Below are 23348 nucleotides of genomic sequence, written 5' to 3'. Positions count from 1 at the left end.
TAAACCAATTTTCATAAACTCTTTTCAAATGAGTCAGTTGAGTGTATTTACCAGTGAAAACTGACGTATTTTCCAAAGTCTAAGTGACAGGTACAAGTACGTAATAGGCTGGAAGCTGCTCAGGGCGTTAGTAAGGAATCTTGCAAGTTCTAGGCGTCTAAAGTCTGTTGAACATTTATCTTATTTTATTTGATCCGCCTGTGGATCCGTTTCAACTACTTGTGATATTAAATATTACGTTTATGTAAAGTTGAAATGAATCTATTTCTGCTTCCGCTGTGCATTTATATATTGTGTTGTTTGACTATGATGTTATCAACTACGTCACGTTACCCCCACCGGGCCCACCGGTGACACGTGGAAATTCGGGGTGTGACAAAAAGCTTACAAGATGGCCTTGAATCATTGTCGGGTACTTGAGAGCGGATGAGCCGAGTGAAAGGTGAAAATGAAGGCTCAAGTCCCCTATTTATAGGTGACAGCGACAGGCCTATCCGAATGGTTATGTTAAGATGGGTTACGTGTTAAGGCGGTGGCGAGTGACAGTATCCGGATGGTCATCCGGGCGGATGGCCATTCGGACGAGTCCGCCTTCGTTAGTTTTTCCAACTTTGGTTCGTTTGCGAGCGGGGTTAAGTGTTGTGTTGCGTATTATTGTGAGGAACCATTATTATGATTTATAATATCATTACACCTAAACACATGATTAACATGGATGAATCCATGTTTCGTGTTCATGCTAAATTAGTTTCTCTTTCATTTAAGTATCAAAGTATCACAAAGAGTCAAGAATCTAGAATAAGCATGTCGTTCACATATAAGAAGCATCACATAGAGTAATAATTTGCACATAGTTTATCATAATTATGATTAAAACAGTCTTATTCCCATTATGATCGGTTGTCTCGAGTGTACAAGTATAATCGGATAGGAAGTACGGTAAGACTTGCTAAAATAAAAGCATCAAAACACGGGGCGTTACAACCAACATGGGCATGACCAACGAGGACGTTGGCCCTTAAGGAAGGTCGATTGTTATGGAGTAATACGATTGCAAGGTATGGGACTTGTCCCACATCGGTTGTATAGGCAACTGATGTGGGGTTCATAAACCAAATGGGCTCTCTCACCCACCAGACTAGTCTTTTGGGTTGAATTCTCTCATTTGGTATGTAACATTGGTATCAGAGCCAGAACTCGGAGTGGTGGCCCACGGAGTGGTGGCCTGGAGAGAGCCAGTCGTTACCAACGTGGCCGTGACCAACTAGGACGTTGACCCTTAAGAAAGGTCGATTGTTATGGACTAATACCATTTCAAGGTATGAGACTTGTCACACATCGGTTGTATGAGCAACCGATGTGGGGTTTATATACCAAATGGGCTCTCTCACCTACCAGACTAGTCTTTTGGGTTGAGTTCTCTCGTTTGGTATGTGACAAGTTTGTGTATTAGGTAGTTTGCGACCTATTATACGCGCACGAGAGTCCTCGCAGTGCGACTACCCATTGTTCTCAAAGAAGTGTAGTGTGTGTAATCCAGAGTATGCGCAATTATTGCGCATACTCATAGTTTTTGCAAATAACTAATATATCTGAGCGAGTACTATCACTCATAGTACTTGATGGATGATAGAGTTTCCGTTATAGTATAGTTGACCATTTAATGTGTGAGCCTTTGTTCAGATTTGACTCGCTTGTTCGAGGACTTAAAGAGGGTCATCACCCATTTTATGTTACTGTTTTGGGATGGCATGCATAGTCATTAAAGTTTTCAAAGTAAAACATATTGTTTTAAATATGAGATAGTATATTAAAGTTGCTAGCGTAATAATATGATTATAAAGTCATAAAGTGGTAAAATATACAATGTTCAAAATATGATGCATTGTTTAAAGACTAAAGGAGATGTTCACGTCTAAAGTTAACATCAAAGTCTCAAACAACGTCTAGAGTTAATGTTGTGGTCACACTACGTGTAAGTTTACATCGTGACCAAATGATAAAGGGGGCAGTGCCTTTGTGGCTTGCCAGTCGTTCTACAACTACGTGTATTATATCGTGCATGTTATAATTCATAATAAAGTGTTACAACATATGTTAGGTACTATGTTTGTTACATAGAGTAAAGTTATGTGGTGTACTGATGTGCCTTAATGCTTAACGTGTTTAATGCTTGCTAAAGATTGTAGTTGCCTTATTAAACTAGAACTCACATAGTGTAGCTAATAGGGGTGCAAACGAGCCGAGCGACTCACGAGCTACTCGAGATCGGCTCGAGAAAAAGCTTGAAACGAGCCGAGCTTAATCGAGCCCGAGCCGAGCTTGAGCCTAAAATAAAGGTTGGTTGTTTATCGAGCCCGAGCTCGAGCCTCACATGTGAAGCTCGTTAGGCTCGTTGAGCCTTATCGAGCCTTAGTGTAAACGAGTCGAGTCGAGCCGAGCTTATTTAAACTTGTTTACAAGCCGACCTCGAGGCTCAAACCTAAAAATAAGCTTATTTAGTAAACGAGCCCGAGCACGAGCTTCACTTATCGAGCTCGAGAGCCTAAAAGGTCTATTATTTATGTTATTTTTATTTAATATATTAATTAATAGATAATAAACGAGCCGAGCCCTAGTCGACCTCGAGCTTGAGAAAATACCAACGAGCTGAGCTCGAGCTTTGAAAACAAAGCTCGAATCGAGCCGAGCTCGGTCCCGAGCACCCATAAGTTAATCGAGCTCGAGCTCGGGCTCAACTCAGCTTGTTTACACCCCTAGTAGACAGTGGCGGACCCAGGAATTTTTCCATGGGGGTGCGGAAGATTTTTTAAAATTTTCGGCCCTTAGGTACATAAGTAAAAAAGTCGGTTGTATCGGGTCGGGTCGGGTCAGGTCATGTAAGTCAAAAGAACATCAAACTAAATTTATATATTTCGCAAACACGTCAAACTTTGTACAAACATAATTAAAACGTCGCCCTACGGGTTTTCATTTTTTGAAATCTATCCAAAACATCATCTAAAGCTACTTTCTTAAGCAAGTCTTTCTCGATATAACATACACAACTATCACTTAAATTCTCATCCCCAATCCGATTACGCAAGTCGGTCTTCACATTCTTCATTGCCGAAAAACATCTTTCAACGGTTGCGGTTGCGACGGGTAATACGAGAACAAGCTTCAATAACCGATATACCAATGTAAAATTCACGTGAATATTTGTTGAAACCATTAACCTTACCAGACTTGACAAACCATCCAAGTTGGCGAATTGTTTATCTTTTTTCACAAAATTAAAGTAGTTTCCGAGTTGAACCGGAAGCCTTCGTTTTTCCTCTTCATTGAAATCATAAGGATACTTCTCGGCTAGCTTTAGTATATTTGGAATGTCAAATGCACTAAAATTATCACAAGGACTCAAACAACTCATACAAACAAGTAGTTCAGATGTTACCTCATTAAAACGGTTCCCAAATTCTTGTATTTGCAAATCAAGAACCGCATTGAAGCAATCATACTCGTAATAATGCCGATTTGTGATGTTCGTCTTTCTTCTTGGCCACCTTGGGTTAACGTATTCATCATCCAATTTTTTCACCTCAAGTTCATACATGTCACAAAATGAGTTAACCTTCTCCAAGAACTCATTAAAACCTTCCAACCTAAACTTTTCAAGTTGGTTTTTGGTGGAAGACACCAATTTAACCGCATTCATCAAATCTTGCTCCTTTCTTTGAAGACATTGGGACAACGTATGTGTGATGTTTAGTTCCGAAGATGTATCCACTTTCCTCTTGACAAATCGTGCCATAAAGTCTCTACTCATGGTTCCTATAATCTTATCACAATAAATTGATCCATGACCATAAGTTCATCATTCCGTAGCCTTTTTGTTTAATTTTAACTTTCAACCATTCAAGCAATCAAGCCCTAAAATTGTTTAATAACCCCTAAAAATCATCTAAATAACATAATCATTATAAAAATCATCTAAAGCAGTAAAGCAACGACTAAACACAAGATTTTTCAAACCTATTTAAGAATTTTATTACCCCTTTCTACCTTAATATCAAGTAAAATCATAAAAAAAAAAGAACAAAACTTACCTTTGAAGATCACCGGTCAGTTTTGGGCGGATTCCGGTCACTTTCCGGCTGTGATCGACCTGGGTTGTTGCTGCTGATGATGTCGCTGGCGCTGGGCAGGAGGAAAAGATCGCTGGGCGGGATGATGATGGGAATTGAAGGGGTGCAACTAATTACTATATATCATATATGGGCTAAAGTTCAATTTTTTTATTTAACTTATTTGGGTAATGGACATGGGCTGCAGATTTATTTTAGGGGGCAGTGGGCTACTCGGCTAATGGGCTGGAGGGCAGAATTTGGTTTGGGTAATTGGGTAATGGACTAGTGTATATAATGTATTAAAATAGGTAGTATTTTTATAAAAAAAAAACCAAACTATCTCTAAAAAAATGTATAATATTAATCCATAATATTTTCTACCTATGGTGTGCGGACGAAAAATTCCAAGGGGTGCGCCCGAAAAATTCCAAGGGGTGCGGACGAAAAAATCCAAGGGGTGCGGACGGGATTTTCGTTGGAAATTTACAAAAAAAAATTTTTTCCTCGGGGGTGCGCCCGCCCACCTTGGAATGGTGGTGGGTCCGCCCCTGTACATGAGATTAATTAGCATAATCATTACACATGGCAATTCTTACCCAAGGTCTAAATGACTAGAATGAAAGAAAAAAGAAAAATGACGTTTATCAGAAATTTTTAAAGCAGATAAATTAAAAACCGACTAAAATAAAAAAGAAGAGAAAGACGTATCAGAAATTTTTAAAACAGATAAATTAAAAACCGACTAAAACAAAAAAGAAGAAAAGAAAGACGAATTTATAGAAACCGCGTTGAGTTAGTTAAATATAAAAGTTAAAAACTAGCTAGAATGCTAACAAGTAGAAAGTTTTCAAAGTGTATCAAATTTGCATACAACCCCTAATTCAATTCATTACATTAATAAATATTGAGTTGAGTTAATTACTGTTTTCGTCCCTGTGGTTTGTCAAAAATCACTATTTCAGTCCATTAGTTTAAAAATTGCGATTTCTGTGGTTTCATTTTCGTAACTATTTCAGTCCACCTCGTAACCATTTCAGTCCCTGTACTAACAGAATAAATGGATTGAAATGGTTACGAAAGTAAAACCACAGGGACTGAAATGGTTACGAAAGTGAAACCACAAGGACTGAAATCGCAAATTTTAAACTAATGGACTGAAATAGTGATTTTTGACAAACCACAGGGACGAAAACAGTAATTAACTCTATTGAGTTTATGAAATAAAATTTATCCCATTAAATTTATGTTATAAGAATAACTAGGATAATGCCTGCGTTAAACGCGGCTTCAACTAAAAACATATTATTTTGATTCAAATTTATTACTATGTAAAAATACATAGTACATTGGAATTTAAGATCGTTTAAAAAACAAATAAATCGGAAGAAACAAATAACAAATCTTCAAATTTCAGTAAAAATTTACGCTTAAACTACGTTGGTTTTTTTATTTGTAACATTTTCATATTTATCTAGTATAAGTAACTTGACACCATCTCTGCTTTTTACTCTTAACAATACCATATATAGTTGACCATGTGAGACCACAATGGCATCAAGAAATGAAATGTCTTTTAACTTATTCACGGGTTATGAACTTGTAACCAGACTTATAATTTATTGATTGCTTATTATTCGTGTTTATAAATTACATTATATTAAAAATTTAATGAATAATAAAACAATTGAATAATTCGTTAAAGTATTAAACACAAAATGCCAGTTCAAATATTTACACGATAAGAAAACAATCCGATACTAAAAATAAGTAAATAGACGAATGAAAACATTAAACTCGTTAAGACAATTTTAGTCCAATAATACATGTTTCGAAGGTCTTGCAACCAAAAGCTTCCCTTCGCTCATTTACCATTTAAAAACACAAAGATCACCTAATAGCATACCGTAAATATATTTAATTGTGTAATATTGTAAATCAATTGTGTATTAACTTTTCTAGTTTATAGGCCCTTATGTACGCAATATATATTGTTATTATCAATCAATACAAGTCAAGAGATTGAGCTCGCATATTGTTTACATGGTATCAGCCTAAGGCGATCCTTTTTCCTTTTTCCTCTTTGTCGGCCTACCCTACCCTACTTCTTCATGTTTCCTCCGCCGCTCCCTCATACTCCTTCCATGGCTAACTCGACCTCCCTCAATCTCCCAACCACCCTTCACTCTCTTCTTCACTTTATTCCCCACAAACTCATCTCCTCTAACTATGTTGCTTCAAGCCAACATGTTACCCTTGTTCTCTCCTCTCAAAACCTACTCGGCCATGTTGATGGCACAACAAACCCTCCTGCTGAAACCATTACCACAACCGACTCACCTGCCAAACCCTCCCCTAATCCGAAGTATGCGACCTGGACGGCAAACGATCAAACTGTTTGCCTGTTGCTTCAATCCTCTCTCTCTCTCTGAAGAGGCGATGTCGGAGGTTATTGGTCTCCACACTGCCCGCCAAATCTGGCTTACCCTAGAAACTACGTGCAGTCATCTTTCCACTGACCGTATGCACACCCTTCGCGACAACCTTCGTCTTCTACAAAAAGGCTCTTCAACCGTCGCTAAATTTGGTTGCAAATTTAAGGCTATTTGCGATCAACTTGCCGCCATTGGTCATCCGATTGATGAAACTGACAAGGGCCACTGGTTACTTATGAGCACTTCTCCACTACCCATCGTGCGCTCGGCACATCCTCTTTCTGCGAACTCCTGGTTAAAACTGAAAACCAAGAAATTTTCATGCAATCTCTTCACGGCCACACGCCTCCAGCAGTTGCCTTTACCGCAAATTCGTCTCGGTCTGGTAACTCGAATCGCTCTAATTCTGGTTCTAACTCTTTTAATCGTGGTAGGGGTCTAGGTCGTAATGAAGGTCGTGGTCGCGGTAGAAGACTGCCACATTGTCAATTATGCCGAAGCGATGGTCATTATGCCAACACCTATCCCAATCTCGCAAGTTTTGCAAAACAAGCTCCTCCCATTGATGCCAATCTCGCTCATGCCTTTCATGCTCAGTGCCAAATCATCCAGACTAGACCAGTGATACAAGTACGTCGGCCCATATGACTCCCTTTGTTAAGGACCTTGATGTCAATTTTGGTACTCCTACAAATGAGTTTGTTCATTTCGGCAACGGTCATACGTTACCTGTTACGAACATGGGCACTAAATCCCTATCTAAAAATCTAAGTCTTAAAAATGTTCTTGTTGTCCCACACCTTACCAAACGTCTTCTCTCCATTAGTAAACTTACCCACGATTCTCCTGTAGATGTCCTGTTTTCTAATAATTTTTTTCACATCCAGGATGGATCGACACACAAAGGAGATCCTAGCCAAGGGAACATGTGAAAACGGACTCTACATTCTTCGCGAAGGAAATCAAGCCTTCATCGCCTCCTATTCGGATCATCATCTTAAAGCATCTTTTGAAAAGTGGCATGATCGTCTTGGACACGTGTCTTTTGATATTATTTCTAGATTGCATAAACATGGTTCTTTGTTTGTTACTTCTCTTTTGCCAAAACCTAGTATTTGTTCATCATCTCAATTGTCTAAGTCTCATTGATTGCCATTTGTTTTGAATGTTAAACGTTCTTTACATGCTCTAGATTTAATACATTGTGACTTGTGGGGTCCTGCGCCTGTTACATCTACGAATGGTTATCGGTTTTATGCCATATCTATTGATGACTATTCTCGTTTCACGTGGTTTTATCCACTTAAACAAAAATCTGATTTTTATGAAGCCCTATTATTGTTTGTCCCGTTTGTTCAGAATCAATTATCATGCACTATTAAAACATTTCAGAGTGATGGTGGAACTGAATTCACAAATAATCGCGTACAAATTTTTTTTCTTGAACATGGAATTCATCATAGACTTTCCTGTCCCACACTACTGAACAAAACGGACGTGCTGAATGTAAACACAGACACATCACTGAAACCGGTCTCGCAATGCTCTTTAACTCTCATGCTCCTGCCACATTATGGACCGATGCCTTTGCCTCGGCTACTTTCATCATAAATCCCTTACCTTCTTCTATACTTGATTTCAAATCTCCCTACGAAATCTTGTATGGATGCACTCCAACGTATTCAAATCTTCGTATTTTTGGTTGTCGCGTGTTTCCATATTTGCGGGATTATGCGTAACATAAATTATCTCCGCGCAGTGCGGAGTGCATTTTCGTTGGTTATGATGCAAAATATAAAGGCTACAAGTGCTTGGACCCTCTCTCACATCGCGTCTATGTTACGCGACATGCGCAATTTGATGAAGATACCTTTCCGTTTAGCAATAAAGTCTCGCCTATTGATGAAGCCACCTTGGTCTTCTCAAACTTTGATGAAGTCCTACCTGCTCCAATCATACCAAATCCACCCACCATTCGTAATGTTCCCAGCGGCTCTCCATCACCTATGTCCTACTCGACACCGTGTTCGTTGTGTCCTCATTCATCGCCACCCAAACAAACCGTCCTATCTCCCTTTGTTCCCCTCACAGCGGGTCAGCCAACCTCCACATCGGCCCAAAACTCCACATCGGCCCAGCACTCCACATCGGCCCAAACCTCCACATCGACTCTAACCCCTCAGCCTGATCCAACTGTTCAGTCCACCACAACCCAGTCCGATCCCTCCTCCCACACCCGCACCTCTCCTCTTGACCCGCCCAATTCCTCCGCTGACCAGCCCAACCCTTCCATTGACCAACCCAACTCACCTCCGCCACCTATCCAACCCAGCTCACCATCACCCATTCCTCTCACCCAAACCGCTCCTGGATCCGCTTCTGTGCCGGTACCATCACACCCTATGAGGACTCGATCAAAGAACGGAATTTACAAACCAAAATATTTTGCTAATATTTCCTTGTTTTTAGGTACTTTACATCATGCTTTACTTGCAGCACAGGATCCTCGCGGTTACAAATCGGCCGCAAAGCATACTAAATGGGTAAAGGCTATGGAAGAGGAACTTCAGGATTTACAGGCTAACAAGACTTGGGTCCTCGTCCCACGACCCGCGGGTTCAAACGTTGTTGGTTCGAAGTAGATTTTCAGAACAAAGTTTAAAGCAGATGGCTTAATTGACAGATACAAGACTCGTCTAGTTACTCAGGGCTTCACCCAAGTCCCTGACCTCGATTTCTCTCATACTTGCAGTCCGGTCGTCAAGGCTTCAACTGTTTGTGTAGTTCTTGCTCTTGCTACTATTTACGGCTGGTCTCTTCGTCAGTTAGATGTTTGAAATGCCTTTTTAAATGGCAATCTTACTGAAACTGTTTACATGGAGCAACCTACAGGATTTGTTGATTAACAGTTTCCTCATCATGTATGTCGTCTCAATAAGGCTCTATACGGTCTCAAGCAAGCACCTCGGGCTTGGTTTCAACGCCTGAGCAATTTTCTGCTTGCACGAGGATTTGTATGCAGCAATGCTGATACCTCTCTCTTCATTTTCAGAAAGGGGACCGCTATCGTCTATCTTCTGGTCTACGTTGACGATATTATTATTACTGGTAGTGATCCGGCTCTCGTTCAATCTTTATCACCAGCTTGCACAAGGAATTCTCGGTTAAAGATTTGGGGGCTCTTGGTTATTTCTTGGGTCTTGAGGTTACTTATTCTGATCATGTTACCTTCCTCAGCCAAGCAAAATATGCTCATGACATTCTGGCTCGTGCCGGTTTATTGGATGCTAAGCCGGTTGACACACCCTTAGCTACCACAGAGAGTTTTCTCCACAACGGTGATTCTTTTCATGATCCAACTCTCTATCGATCATTGGTTGGCGCTCTTCAGTATCTTACTATTACACGTCCTGATCTCTCTTATGCTGTTAATCAAGCCAGTCAGCATCTGCAGTCGCCTACCGTTTCTCACTTTCAGTCTGTCAAGCGTATCCTTCGTTACGTCAAGGGCACTATTTCCTTTGGGTTGACTTTTTCAAAGCCAGACACGACTACTTTAGTGGGATTCTCTGATGCTGACTGGGCACGCTGTATTGAAACGCGTCGATCCACCTATGGCTACTCGATTTATTTAGGTGGAAATCTTGTTTCGTGGAGTGCAAAGAAGCATCCTACCGTGTCTCGTTCCAGCTGTGAATCTGAATATCGTGCAATGGCAAACACTGCGGCTGAGATCATCTGGATCACTCATCTTTTGCGGGAGTTACATGCTTTCCCATCTGATCGTCCAACTATTCTTTGCGATAATAAGAGTGCAATTTTTCTCAGTCAGAATCCTGTTGCTCACAAACGCGCCAAGCATATTGATATTGATTATCATTTTGTTCGAGAATTAGTTTCATCTGGAAAACTATACACCAAATTCGTTCTATACAATCTCCATGTTGCGGACATTTTTACCAAGAGTCTTCCCAAGCCTACAGGAAGCGTATTGGGCTATATGGTTCCTCTGAGGCCAAGCGTATTGATCTATACGCTTCCAATTGGACAACTTTTCAGATACTTTTCAGTCACTTTTGAGATGCTTTTCAGCCAATGATTAGGGACCAGAGGAAGTGTATTGCCCTATACAACCCTAGAAGAATTTTCCTTTTCACGCATCACATATTGCTCTTACCAAACTTTATTTTTTTTTTTTTAAATTTGAGTTAGTTTTTTTGCTATAAAATAATGATGGTTTTTTTTTGTTAAAAATTTTTGTAAACAACATAGTTAAATTAAGCAATCCAAACAAACTAAACATATACATACATTATAACTTACCAAAACAAACATATCTTAATTAAACAGAAAATTAAATCGTTCATACATCAAAACATTAAAACTAAGGTGCTGTTTGTTTTTTGAAGAAAAGTGCTTCTGGCCACTTATGTCTGCGTCGTGCAGACACGCGCAGACCTTTGGGTCCTACAGCTTGTTTGTTTTCTTGAAGAGTTTCTCACCAAAAACCTCTTCCCCACCTCTTCCCCAAGCAGACATGAACCCAAGTCTTCAAATCTCTTCAAACCTCTTCTCTCTGCCATTCAACACAGACCACCACCTCCTCTTCTCTCTGCATCACCTTCACCACCCATCTCCGCCACCACATCTCCGCCACCACCTCCACCACCTCCACCCCCACAACAAGTCCGGTGAACCCTTCTCCGGCTACCTCCTCTTTCTCACCCCTCTCTCTACTTTCTCTCTCATCGTTTCACCGTCGAACATCGGGGGGGGGGGGGTTGCTCAGATCTGAAAGGTTGCTCAATCGGTGGTGGAGGAGTTGGTTGGTGGGGAAGATGGTCGTTGCTCAGATCTGAAAGCTTGCTCAAAACAAGGGTTGACCCCAACACTTCCTACATGGCAGAGAGCAGCAGGTTTCAGCAAGCGAATAGGAAGCGTATTGGCCTATGCGGTTCCTATTGGTTTAGCATTTATTGCTTTTAAACCTATAGGAAGCGTATTGTGCTATACAGTTCGTATTGAGGGATGTACACTAATTTTTGGGGGGTGTCTAGATACCATGACCCTTTCTTAAGCATTTCATCTAGCATTACATATGCATCACAAAAATCAAATATTACCAATAGTCAACACCAAATTCTAAGTCTAGTGTATGAATTGGACTTATTAAATCATACTTTAATTGTGTCTTAGAAATGCAGCCCTTTTTTAATTAATTTTTCAGAACCGAAGTATAACCCGAGTTGAATTTATATAGCAAGTCGACCCAATGTCAAGAGCAGTAAGAAAGTAAGATGCATTACATAATTTAAGCCAAAACAAATTAAACCTTAATTGAGTATTTTTGGAATACCTGTTTGTCAATCAGTTGGTAATGGGTTTCATTTTCCCTATTTCTGGAATTCACTTGTGTTTAATGTAATAGTCTCCCCTAGCTCTAAGTGCTGATATGCTTGTATCTCCCATCTTTGCAAAACCTGTATTCAAGGAAAGCGGAGGTATATACTGGAAAGGTTAATGTTTGCTGTTGCTAATAATATTATTTTGTTACGACTTTGTATTGAACCTATAAAATACATGTCTAATTGTTATAGCAAGATTATTGCATATCATGATTAAATTAGTTTGGAGTTGGCTGATGGTTCCAATGAATCAACATACCAAGTTAGCCAAATTAATTTATTTTAATACGATCCATCTCGGTAACAAAAGCTAAATTCATTTGCCAAAGCAATTTATATTAGTGAAGTTGAAAATGAATTATACACTCCCTCAATTCATGATTTTAGCTGCTTATTGGCATAGTATACTTTTAACACACCAAAAAAACTATTTGCTTTTGGCATTTCAACGAACACCTCATATGCTAACGTTGCAAGTAATTTTATTTAAAATAAAATATTTTGACCCGTCTTGCCACCTGTAACCTTAATCAATAACTCGCTTGCAACCAATGACTGGAATCAAATCAAAATTCCTACCTGAATAGAAATTAAAAACACCAATATGAAGCGAATAGATATGGCATTACCTCTTTCTCTGTGTGAGCATCCCTAACAAAATTTGGAATGACATTCAATAGCCCATGAAAACAAACCAGACCTTGATCTGCTCGAATTTCTCTGCAGTGGCTCCGCCCTTGGCCTTTTGCGACTGGATATAGCGGATTGTACTGAAAAAAAAAACATCAACAGTTGGATCTGATGTGGCGGTGTCCCTTTGTATTTCAGTTGTTATAACTAATTCAATAGGTCCATGAATTGAAGCAACCGTGATTTGCGTGTTTCCCTTATCAAAGAAGTATAGGTACCTGAAAGTACATTGCAGTTGCGCACACCCATGTTATATATCGTTCATCGAATTACAGACTTAGTTTTACTTACTTGTAGAATCTCGATAAAGAGGATGACTGGCCAGCTGTTACCTTTTGTCACATTTGCCATTTGTTGAGTAGCGTTTGCGATTATTAAGGCTCGCTACAAACAAAGTAATACTCTCCATCTGACACAAAACAAGTTGATTTAGGCCCAAGTAAGTTTAGAATGGTTTGACCTCAAAAACCAAGTTCATTAAGAAAACCGAAAGAAGAGGTGGCATTCGGGTGAGTAGGGTGATATATCAAAACGGATCATTACTTAAAGCAATCCCTTTTACCCAGGTCCACTCTGACTTAAATAACTTATATTCTGACTTGAACACATATTAATCCCAACCAAACTGAACGGGTTTAAAAAGTGACCAGTTCAAACAAAACAAAAAAAAACCAGAATAAATAAAGTCTATCCATCGAAACACCTACAGAAAAATAAACTTTATACCTTTTTTGCTCGCATGTGTAAGAGATTACTTTGTGTCGGGTCTTGAGATAAGTAGGGTGATAAAAAATTGGGTTCTATTAGGCTTTCACCTGCAGATAGTTCTTTCCTGCCAAGCATACATATATCATTCGACATGCCATAAACATCCATTATAAAGGATGAAACATCCAAAAGATGGATTTTAAAAAGAGTATAAAAAGACATGAAATGGAAACAGTACTATATACAAACCTGAAGCGGGAAAAGTGGTTTAGAAGAAACTACAACAGGTGTTACCTATTCCATTGTCATAGAAGGGTCTTCTAAAGCATTGGCTGCACAACCAAGGTTTATATAAGAAGAATGAACACAAATAAAATGAATTTATTTAATTGAAAGAGGACAGATTGTTTAAACCTGTTGAGTATCTTGAAGCGGGATATTGCTAACATCATTCAACACTTCAAAATCTGTAAATATTGTTTTCACAACTCTATAAGCAGCATGGAAGCGAAATGAAACTACTTTAGAAAGAATAGAAATGATAAAATACAACATAAACGCGGGTAGCAGGCTAGGAACAGAAGCTTTCAATATTGGGAAATATGAGAATGTAAAACATATGAACAGTATTGCCAGAGATTGCAAATAGATACGATGATATGAAAAGTCGAAATCTTTTGCCTGATTTCGTTATATATATAATAGATTAACACAAACTACTTGCATGCTCAAAAGTTCTTTTAAACCCCTAAAACAACATAAAACCCAAAACAAATTAAATTACCTTACTGAGAAATCCATAATAAGCGAGCTTGTAATCGGAATAATCAAGAAGAACAACACGTTCATCCAGAAAGAAAATCAACCATTTCGACCAATCCATCTACCTGTACGGAGGCTCCAGCTCCCGTCAGTTATATTTGAGCTCTAATTATCAAACCAAAAATAACATAATAAAAAGACTAATATATCAACTACAACCTCTAACTTTTTTTCTTATAACTTGTAACTAATCCGTAATCAATTAGGACGGTAGGTTGTTAGGGTTTTAGTTACCTGGTAGTATCGAATAAAGTACCGCCAGAGAGCATGACGAAGAAGCAACCCATTGATTTGGCAGACAGAACGGCGATGTACTTACCAGTAGCAACAACGACCGCTTCTTCTATATTTACTGATTGTGTATCCTTCTTCCAATCTTTTACTGCAGAGCTGGAGGATTCTAAGGTCTCCTGCTTCCAATTCCTACTGATCTATCAACAATAACACAAAATAGCAAACCACGTACAATTAGTCATGTAAAATAAATCAAAAAACTTAAATGCATTTGAATGTAAAATGAATAGACCTTACACTGTCACCAAATACAGTGCAATGATGATGATTCCTTTTTTCCTTCATTCCTTGCCAATCTTTCTTCTATAGTAGAACACGAAGCACCATAACAGAAAATTGGCTATTAGAAACCCTAACGAACAAACTGTAAACCAAAAGAACATCAATCGGCGATTAAGATTCAACATTAACTACCGACATTCACTGTGTTCATCAAAAGATGGAATCAAAAACATAGAAACAAACAAAACGAAATCGTGTGTCAAAAAACAATAAAAAAAAAGAGAATCTAAGATCGATATCCAAATAACATTCATTCAATCAATACATAACAAAACCGATTAACGCAAACCATTCAAAATTAATCATAAAATAAGAAGATCAAGGAATCATTCGTCGATGTTCACTATTGGGTATTGAAGATGGATTCAAGGTTCTCGCACAGGGCTGATTGAGATCCTGAGGAGGCAGATGATTTGGCGTTTAGGGTTTTGGTTGAAAAAATGAACGATGATTGAGAGAGAGAGTATAAAAGAGTCTTACCTTATACGCTTGCTCCAATACTCGCACAGGAGTTTTGCCACCTGGATTGCTTATGTGGCTTAATCAAGGGGTGACCTGTATCCCCCAATGGTTTACTTTATTATAGATATAGATAATTAAGGGAAAATTAGTAAGTTATTAGTATGTGTTATGAATACATCATTAAGAGTGACTCTCCACATCCTTAACTCCTCTTTTGTATTTACTCTTATGTTAATGTACAAGCCTATAAATAGAGGCTTTGTATTTCATACTTACATATCTATAAGAACTTCATCTTATATTCTCTCATTCTTCTCTATACATTGCTAGTAGGTCGTTGTTTCACAACACGTTATCAGCACGAAAAAATGCGACTTCTAAAAAGTTTGAGAATATGTTGGGTATAAATAATCGTCTATGATTAAATACTTAAAGCCATTAGTGAGAAATTCGTTTATGGCTTATTGGTTTTCACTTTAGTGAATGAATGTTCCCACCATTAGGGGGAGATAACAAGCAGTTGGAAAGTGAAAAGTAAAATAAATTATCATGTCATCTTAATCCTCAGACTATAAACTATGAACTAGAAATTTAAAGTATAATTCATTTATCAATATTAAATTTACAAATTACCAAACAAGTTCACTGATCTAAATAGAGTGACTAAGTAAGTCACATAATCAACTGCTTATGCTCCAGTTATATTTGTGTCCCAAGAGGACAACCACATATTTTTGTAATGAGTCTATTGCACGCCTAAAACGTGGTAAACTAGTTGATTCCAATAATAAAATTCCTCGAAAATTGGAGGAAGTAATTAAGATGGTCAAGTCGAGGTTATAATAATAAGATCTCCTAAAGAGACAATAGGCATGATGGTTCAAGAAGAACCTCAGGTACCTGAAAATAAAGAGATCTCGATAAGCATGGGCTTGGTTATTTGCACATCTCTTGAACCCGTATAGGGCAATACGGTTCCTCTGGGTCCAAGCATATTGAGCAATACACTTCCTATATGTGTACTTGAAGTACAAACTTTTCAGAAGATGGCCAGCTAATGATTAGGGCAATACGGTTCCTCTGGGTCCAAGCGTATTAAGCAATACACTTCCTATATATGTACCAAACTTTGGTCAACTAAAAGGAAGTGTATAGGCCATATGCTCCCTTAATGATTTTTTTTTTCAAAAGACAAGAGGAATCATATAGGGCCATACGTTCCCTTTTTTTTTTTTTTTTTTTTTTTTTGCAAGAACAGCATATTGTTATTAGTATCTTTTTGAACTTTATTTTTTTAAACATTAATTAAGTTTTTTTTTTGTTATAAAATGATGTTAGTTTTTTGTTATAAATTTTATAAAAGACGTAGTGAAATTAAGCAATCCAAACAAATTAAACATATCCAAATTAAACAAATATTATAAATACTTAAAACTAAATTCAATTGTTCGTACAGTACTACATAATATGATAATAAAAACCACTATCATCATCAATACTCGTCAGACTCAGCGAGCTCCTCCTCTGTAAAGTTCGGGCCACGCCTAGTAGAGGGTGACGGGCTGTGCCGTGTATAGGACGTGCCTGGAGCCTATAAAAAATTCAAACAAAATACTCATTACATAACATTAAAATTATCTGTAGAAAATGAAATAAAACAAAATAACATACCTGCATGGAAAGGTCGAACAAAGGAAAGAGTGGCATGGTCTGGCCGGACCGAGGAAAATGTGGCAAGGAAAGGTCGGGCTGAGTATAGGACGGGTCATAAGGCTATAAGAATTTAAATAAAATACCCATTACATAACATTAAATTGCTCGTAGATAAATGAAATAAAAATAAGATAATATACCTGCATGGACGGGAGGGGCTGGGTAAAGGATGCATGGACGGGTTGGGCTGCTGCGTAAAGAACTGGCCCTGGTCCGGATAAACTCATGGTGGTGAACAGGGTGGAACCGATATACCCATGTACTTATAAGTTTCACCCAGCCAGTCATCGGCCACCATATGTCATCATGCATCTGATCCATCTGGCGACCGTGGGATGTTATCTCCTGACCATGCAGTGTTAGAAGTCGCATTTGCTCATCTTGGTTACGCAAAATCCTATCGAGAAGACGGTTGGTTGACCGAGGAAACCTAACCGCACGATAAGCTCTTTGTGGATGCTGATGATCCCCCTGTTCATGCTGAGGCGGGACCTCAACATCATCATGCCCGCCATCCTGCTCAGCCATCTGAGGCATCTGAACCTCCTCGGCCTCCAAACGTGGGTGATGTACCAACGGCTGCCATGCCCAAACCTGACGGTTGATCCCAACAAACCTATAACCAACATTAGGAATGTTTGCCGCCACTTTCATCCCTGTCATCGACCTCATGTCCAAATATTTGCTGGGAGCCGACGGTGGATACCTATCCTCGACCCAACCAAAGCACCGACTAACACTCTGGGCTATCCGGACGATAAACGATCCTCCATATATACTACCACGACGCTGCTTTTTCCAACGTGTGACAAAATAATCCACCAGGCAGAGATGGAGGGCGCACGGACGACCAGTAAATAAACAATAGATATAGAAAAGATCGGCCTTCGTTACGTGCTCACAACTCTTGCCACGGGCCGCGATGCCCGTGCTAAAGCAACGATGCAAGTAACGAACTAACGGGTCGCGAATCTCCGAGGATCGGACCTCCTCCGCCTTAGTGTATGGACCTTTACCGATGGTGGGCCACCAGGCAATCAACTCATCCTCGGGCATACAATCGATAACCGTGGTATACACGTCCTGAACCAACTCCTCGTCTGTGTAAAAACCGGTGGCGACGGCAAATTGAAGAAGCGACATCTCAAATACCTCGCCGAATAGACGGAATGTGATCTCGTATTGGGCAATACGCTTCCTTCGGAGAATATTGTACCAATACGAACCGTATTGCCCAATACGCTTCCTATTGGTGTCGCATTTAATGCTTCAAACCCTATGGGAAGCGTATTAGCCTATATGGTTTCTATTGAGGGATGTACAAAAAGATGTGTTGATACCATCACCCATCCAAATTCATATTTATGTTTAGACTTTCCTTTTAAATTAAAGTATTTCTTTCCTATCTGGTGTATACCTATGAAACCACATGTCAAAAAATGACTATTCACTTAAAAAAGAAAATGGGTCTTAACCAATTACGAAAAGTCGAAAACCATGTTCCATACCTAATATTCATCATTTTATTCCAAATTTAATAATCATTTTCCCTACCTAAGGGCGTCCGGTGTGGTCGGCAAAGTTGAGCGGCAAAGGGTGTTTGCCGCGCGGGAACACCTTCGCCGACCCCTTTGCCGCGCGGTAAACTTTGATGAATCGGTGAGGGGTTGCCGAAGCAGTGAAGGGAGGAAGGAGAGAGAGAGGGTGTGTGTGGTGGGGTCCATGCCATCTCAACCAATGACACCTTTTTTCCTTTTTTCTAAAAAACATTTTTACCACTTCACCAAGTGTCTAACCATTACCAACACTTTTCAGCATAGTTTAAACATTTTTCAATGATTGACATGGTACACTCTCATTGGTTGATTTTTAAGTTTACCACTCTCAATTGATTAACCACTCCTTATACCCTAATATTCATCATTTTATCCAAAGAATGGTATTTTGGAGGGAAGAAAACAAAAACCCTCAAAAGTTGCAAACCCCGCCCAATTTCTTCACACCTGTCACTCTCTCAATCTTCAAAAGATTCCTCAAATCAAAACCTCCAAGATCTTCCATCTTCCCACCATTACTTCATTCGCATTTTCGCCCCCCCCCCCTTTACAACATTAATCTCTATTTCCTACTGTGTTTGCTATCTGGATTTTTAATTTCGTCTTGAACTATAAATCCTTTGATATCATACCTTGGGTTTATTGTTGTCCGTGTCACTATGTGTGCTTTGCGTTGCTGTTTAACAAATGAGGAATCAAATTGTTTGATGTGATCAATTTTTTATTGGTTAAAACAAGAAGATTACAATAAAGATTGTAACTTTATTACAATTCAAGAAAACCCCACAAACAGCAAATGATTTTCAAGAAACCCAAATGAGGATTTGGGATTTTGTTGTGAATTAAAGTGGAATTTTGAGTCTTTATACTTCAAGAACCAAAAACAAAATTTTATAGAACCAAAGGATTATAAGCTAATTTTATTAGAAAATAAAATAGCCCAATAGGATTGATGTTCAACAAACCTAAATGAGGCTTCAAGAAAACTGATCAAGCACAAAAATAACAGAAGATAAGAGTTAGTATTAGAAGATTGGAGCAAAGATGCAAACTTTATGCTAAAACAAGAAAACCCCAAAATCAGAAGTTGATTTTGATTTTTGAAGAATCCCAAATGAGAATTTATGAATTTTTTTTGACAATTTACAATTCAAGAACCAACCAAGAGTTGTACTTATTTTGGATGATCAGAGCAAAGATGCAAACTTTATTGCAAAACAAGAAAAACCCAAAACCACAAGATGATTTCAAAGAAACCCAACAAAAGATTTATATGAGATCAAGGTTTATACTTGAAGAATTTAGAATTTTGATTAAATATTCTTGAAAAACGAGACAAAATTGGAGGGGATAAAGGTATGATCAGAATCACATAAATGGAGGGAAAAGGGACAAAAGTAGACATATGAGGTTGGAGATGGGGTGACGGTGATTTTACAAATGGAAACAAAACGAGTGAAACCACATAATTTTCTTGTTATGGTTTAATGTTTGATTTACTTTTAACCAAAAAGTATATTAGTGGGTTTGTATATGTGCATTAACATTAACTTGTAACCAATAAAAAGAGATAAAATTGAACAGCAATGATGAAACTAGACCATATATGGAAAATAAACCCATTTAGAAAATAATTATATGTCAAAACTTCAAAGTGTTGGATAGATTTGTCTATCTATAGTACCTTATTATTAAGAGAACTGGGTTTTCTATCCTTTTTGTAATTTGCCATATATATAAATTTTAAAGCATTATGTAGAAAGAGAAGAAGTTATGTTAGATGGGGTGAGCTAGGACATTATGCAAAGTTTTAAGACGTCTGAAGGGCAATCTAGGGATTTCACCCTGCTCCAACTCATCGCCCTGAACATCAATCGTAGTCGTTCTTTAATGCGCTAACTTTCAGTTTTGCTTTCCAAATGTTCTTCCCTTGCTCCCTCCCACCTATATATGGGGCTTCCTCTTAATCTCTCTGCCGATGCCGTAAGGTGTAAGAGGATGAGTTAATTTCATTCCAAACCCTTGATTAATAATCAGTTTCATCCCTTTACAGTTGATTTGTCGATTTATAGAAGCAAGGTTCGTAGATTGCCTTCAATCTGCTGTTCGTCAAACCTAGGTCACTGATTTCAACTCTGCTGCCGATTGCCGGAGCGTGAATTGGATGGTTTCGAGGTTAAGGAGTCGGTTTTTATAGTGGTGAGCCGGTGACGTGGCGGCGTTGAAGAAGTAAAGGCTGTGGAGACGGTGGTGCTTGGATCGCTGTTTGGGCTCTGGTGTCTGTTTAACATTAATTTCAGTCATATTATGATATAATTCTAGGTTTCTTTTGATTAATTTCAGTTTTGTTTGTTTGTTTAACCTCTAATTTATAACATGGGGATGTTGGGCGACTGAGAGACTGATAACAATCCACACAATTTCATGATTTTTGCAAAGAAACTGATGGTGCCAATTGCTCTACTCTTAATTGTGTGGATGAACTGGAATTATCCTGTTATTCTTGGAGTTAAAGTGATACTTATTCTTCTTAGTACAAAACCCAGCCCGTTCTCAGTTTATGTATTCATTAAACAGGTCAAGACGAACCCCAACTTTCTCTGTTACATTATTACATACCGTTCGGTTAATGGTGTGAATTGACCTCCAATTCTTAATTAGAATGGTTGCTCGTTAGTATATAGTGCAAATTCCAATACTCCAATATAAGTTTCAATACTATAAACTGGTGTTGACTTTAAGACATGATTTATATTAATATACAGTAGTTAATTATGTTGACTAAGAAGCATTGAATTCATTTATGTATTCTTAGGTCTAAATCAACAGTTTACTTATGTCATTATTTAGCAATGTTGCTTTAACTTTTTTTCAATATTTCAGTTGCAGCAACAATACAGAGGCCGACACCCCATCTTACACAAATTCAAGGTCAGTGTTTCAGCACTTGGTTTCTACTGATTGTTTATACTGTAACTGAAAACTTTCTGTTGTGGTGTTTGAAAGTTGAATCTATCAATCGTGTCAGGTTGGCAGGTTGAATTCAACATGAACCGAACCCATATTTTTATTGGTGTCAAAAACATCAACCCTAACCCATACATACTTAAAATCGTGTAATCTGAACACGGCCCGTTTAAACCGTTTATTTAGACGTGTCAAATGGGTTGGCGGCTAATAATCAAGTTATAAAAGTGTTAATCGGTTTGATGGGTTGTAATAATGGGTTAAAAAGGTTAGCGGGCCAACTTGTTTAATTAATCGAGTTAAAACGGTTAACTCGAACAAGATCCGTCTAATGTGGCAATCATTATGTGGCAACCTATCGTTTCTCTATCAGTAACAACCAATTGCCAGTAAACAAGCGGTACATTTCATGGAAGAATCACAGTAATGAAAAGTTTGGCGGTGAAGTCTTCCCAAAACAATTCCAAAATGGTAGTCTCATTGGTGGTAGGCATCTTAGTTAGTCTATCACTTGAGTCTTAACCCCCATAGAATATACATCCACTTTTAAAATAAACGAAAGTGCCTAATCTTAAGTTTTACTGAGCGGGTTCTTTTTGTTTTAATAGTTATATGAGCAAGTGTACAATATCATTTTGATTACCATTATTTGACAGTTGGCTTTCAAAATTTAATTAGCCACTTTATATATCCCTAGCCTGGTGTCTCTGTATTGGTTTTTTCTCAGCAAAGCAGCTTCAGGTTGCTGACTTTCTATGTTGAACGTTTTTAATACAGCTTCACAAAGTAAAATAATGTGAATAAGATCCATAGTTTTTTTGAAATAAACTATCATCATACTGACTTCTTCCATCCGATAGCAGGCCTTCAAAACATCACCCCTATAACAAAGTGAAGTTGGTTTATGTTTTGCTCCTAACTTAATGTTGGTTGCTAAAATGGAAACAAAGTGTGAAGTTTGTTTCTGTTTCATGTTGTTTGTCCATTTATTTCTGTCTTTTTTTGTAAGTTGTCAGTTCCAAATTTGAACTTGTTGGAATGTTGGTACAGGAACATTGGAAGACATGAAGAGTGGTGGATCAAAAAGAAAAGATAGTAGTCAAAGCAAGGATGAGGATATGCTGCGAAGTAAAGGTGAATAATCTATTTGATATTATTTACATTGGATTAAGATAGGTTACTATTTTTGAATTTTAATATGTAATCCAACATGAGAAATATTATATATATCCCTTAGAGATACAGTCATATTTCAAGTTGTACTATGAATTCAACAACTTCCAAATTCGTTTGTATAAGTTTTAATGTACCACCAGACTTGTCACACCCCCAAAATCCACACGCGGAGTACCACCGCTTGGAGGCGTGACTGGCCAGGATCAAGCCACCAATCATATTGAACATGTAAGTAATAAGTAAAAGTAAATGCAGTTCAACCAAACCAATATGAAAGGTGTTCAAAACATAAGTATAATATCAATGTTTAGCGGAAGCAAAAATATAAACCCAACATAAGTATGAGTATGTAATGTCATAATGTTTAATCAAAGCATCCACGATCCTTGTCCACAACGACCGCGCCTCCCAGTGCAAGCTCCATGTATACCTAACGACCTGCAAGGCATGTAACAGAGAGTCAATAACTAGTTGAGCGAGTTCACAGTGGGTTGTTTAGTAATAATGTTCATTTCGTAAACTGTTTGTTTGTTTAGTAACCCATGTATCGTTTATAATTACATCGTGGCCCTCCAGACATGTTTACGAAGATTAGTATCAGTACCGCGGCCATTCCAGGCATGTGTGCGAAGATCAGTATCAGTATTGCGGCTATTCCAGGCATGTGTGCGAAGATCAGTATCAGTATCGCGGCCATTACAGGCATGTGTGCGAAGGGTAGTGGGGGCTTCC

General features: G+C 38.4%; 1 long non-coding RNA gene and 1 other non-coding gene across 2 annotated transcripts; one reads left to right on the top strand and one right to left on the bottom strand.

Annotated features, from left to right (window-relative positions):
- Positions 1–10836: 10836 nt before the first annotated feature.
- LOC110879521 lies at positions 10837–15182 on the bottom strand. Its single transcript, XR_004867782.1, has 9 exons — positions 14698–15182; positions 14401–14597; positions 14129–14271; positions 13759–13811; positions 13363–13676; positions 12969–13045; positions 12576–12854; positions 11898–12021; positions 10837–11436 (listed from the first exon to the last, which is right to left on the bottom strand). It is a non-coding gene; the product is annotated as an uncharacterized LOC110879521 (transcript).
- A 5064-nt stretch (positions 15183–20246) lies between these two features.
- Positions 20247–22757, top strand: LOC110879520. Its single transcript, XR_002558733.2, has 3 exons — positions 20247–21050; positions 21357–21404; positions 22491–22757. It is a non-coding gene; the product is annotated as an uncharacterized LOC110879520 (long non-coding RNA).
- The last annotated feature ends 591 nt before the right edge of the window (positions 22758–23348 follow it).

This window comes from Helianthus annuus, chromosome 9 (assembly GCF_002127325.2).
Source record: "Helianthus annuus cultivar XRQ/B chromosome 9, HanXRQr2.0-SUNRISE, whole genome shotgun sequence".
Taxonomy (NCBI): Eukaryota; Viridiplantae; Streptophyta; class Magnoliopsida; order Asterales; family Asteraceae; genus Helianthus; species Helianthus annuus.
Note: the sequence above shows the minus strand (reverse complement) of the source record. Positions and strands in the feature narration are given on the sequence as shown.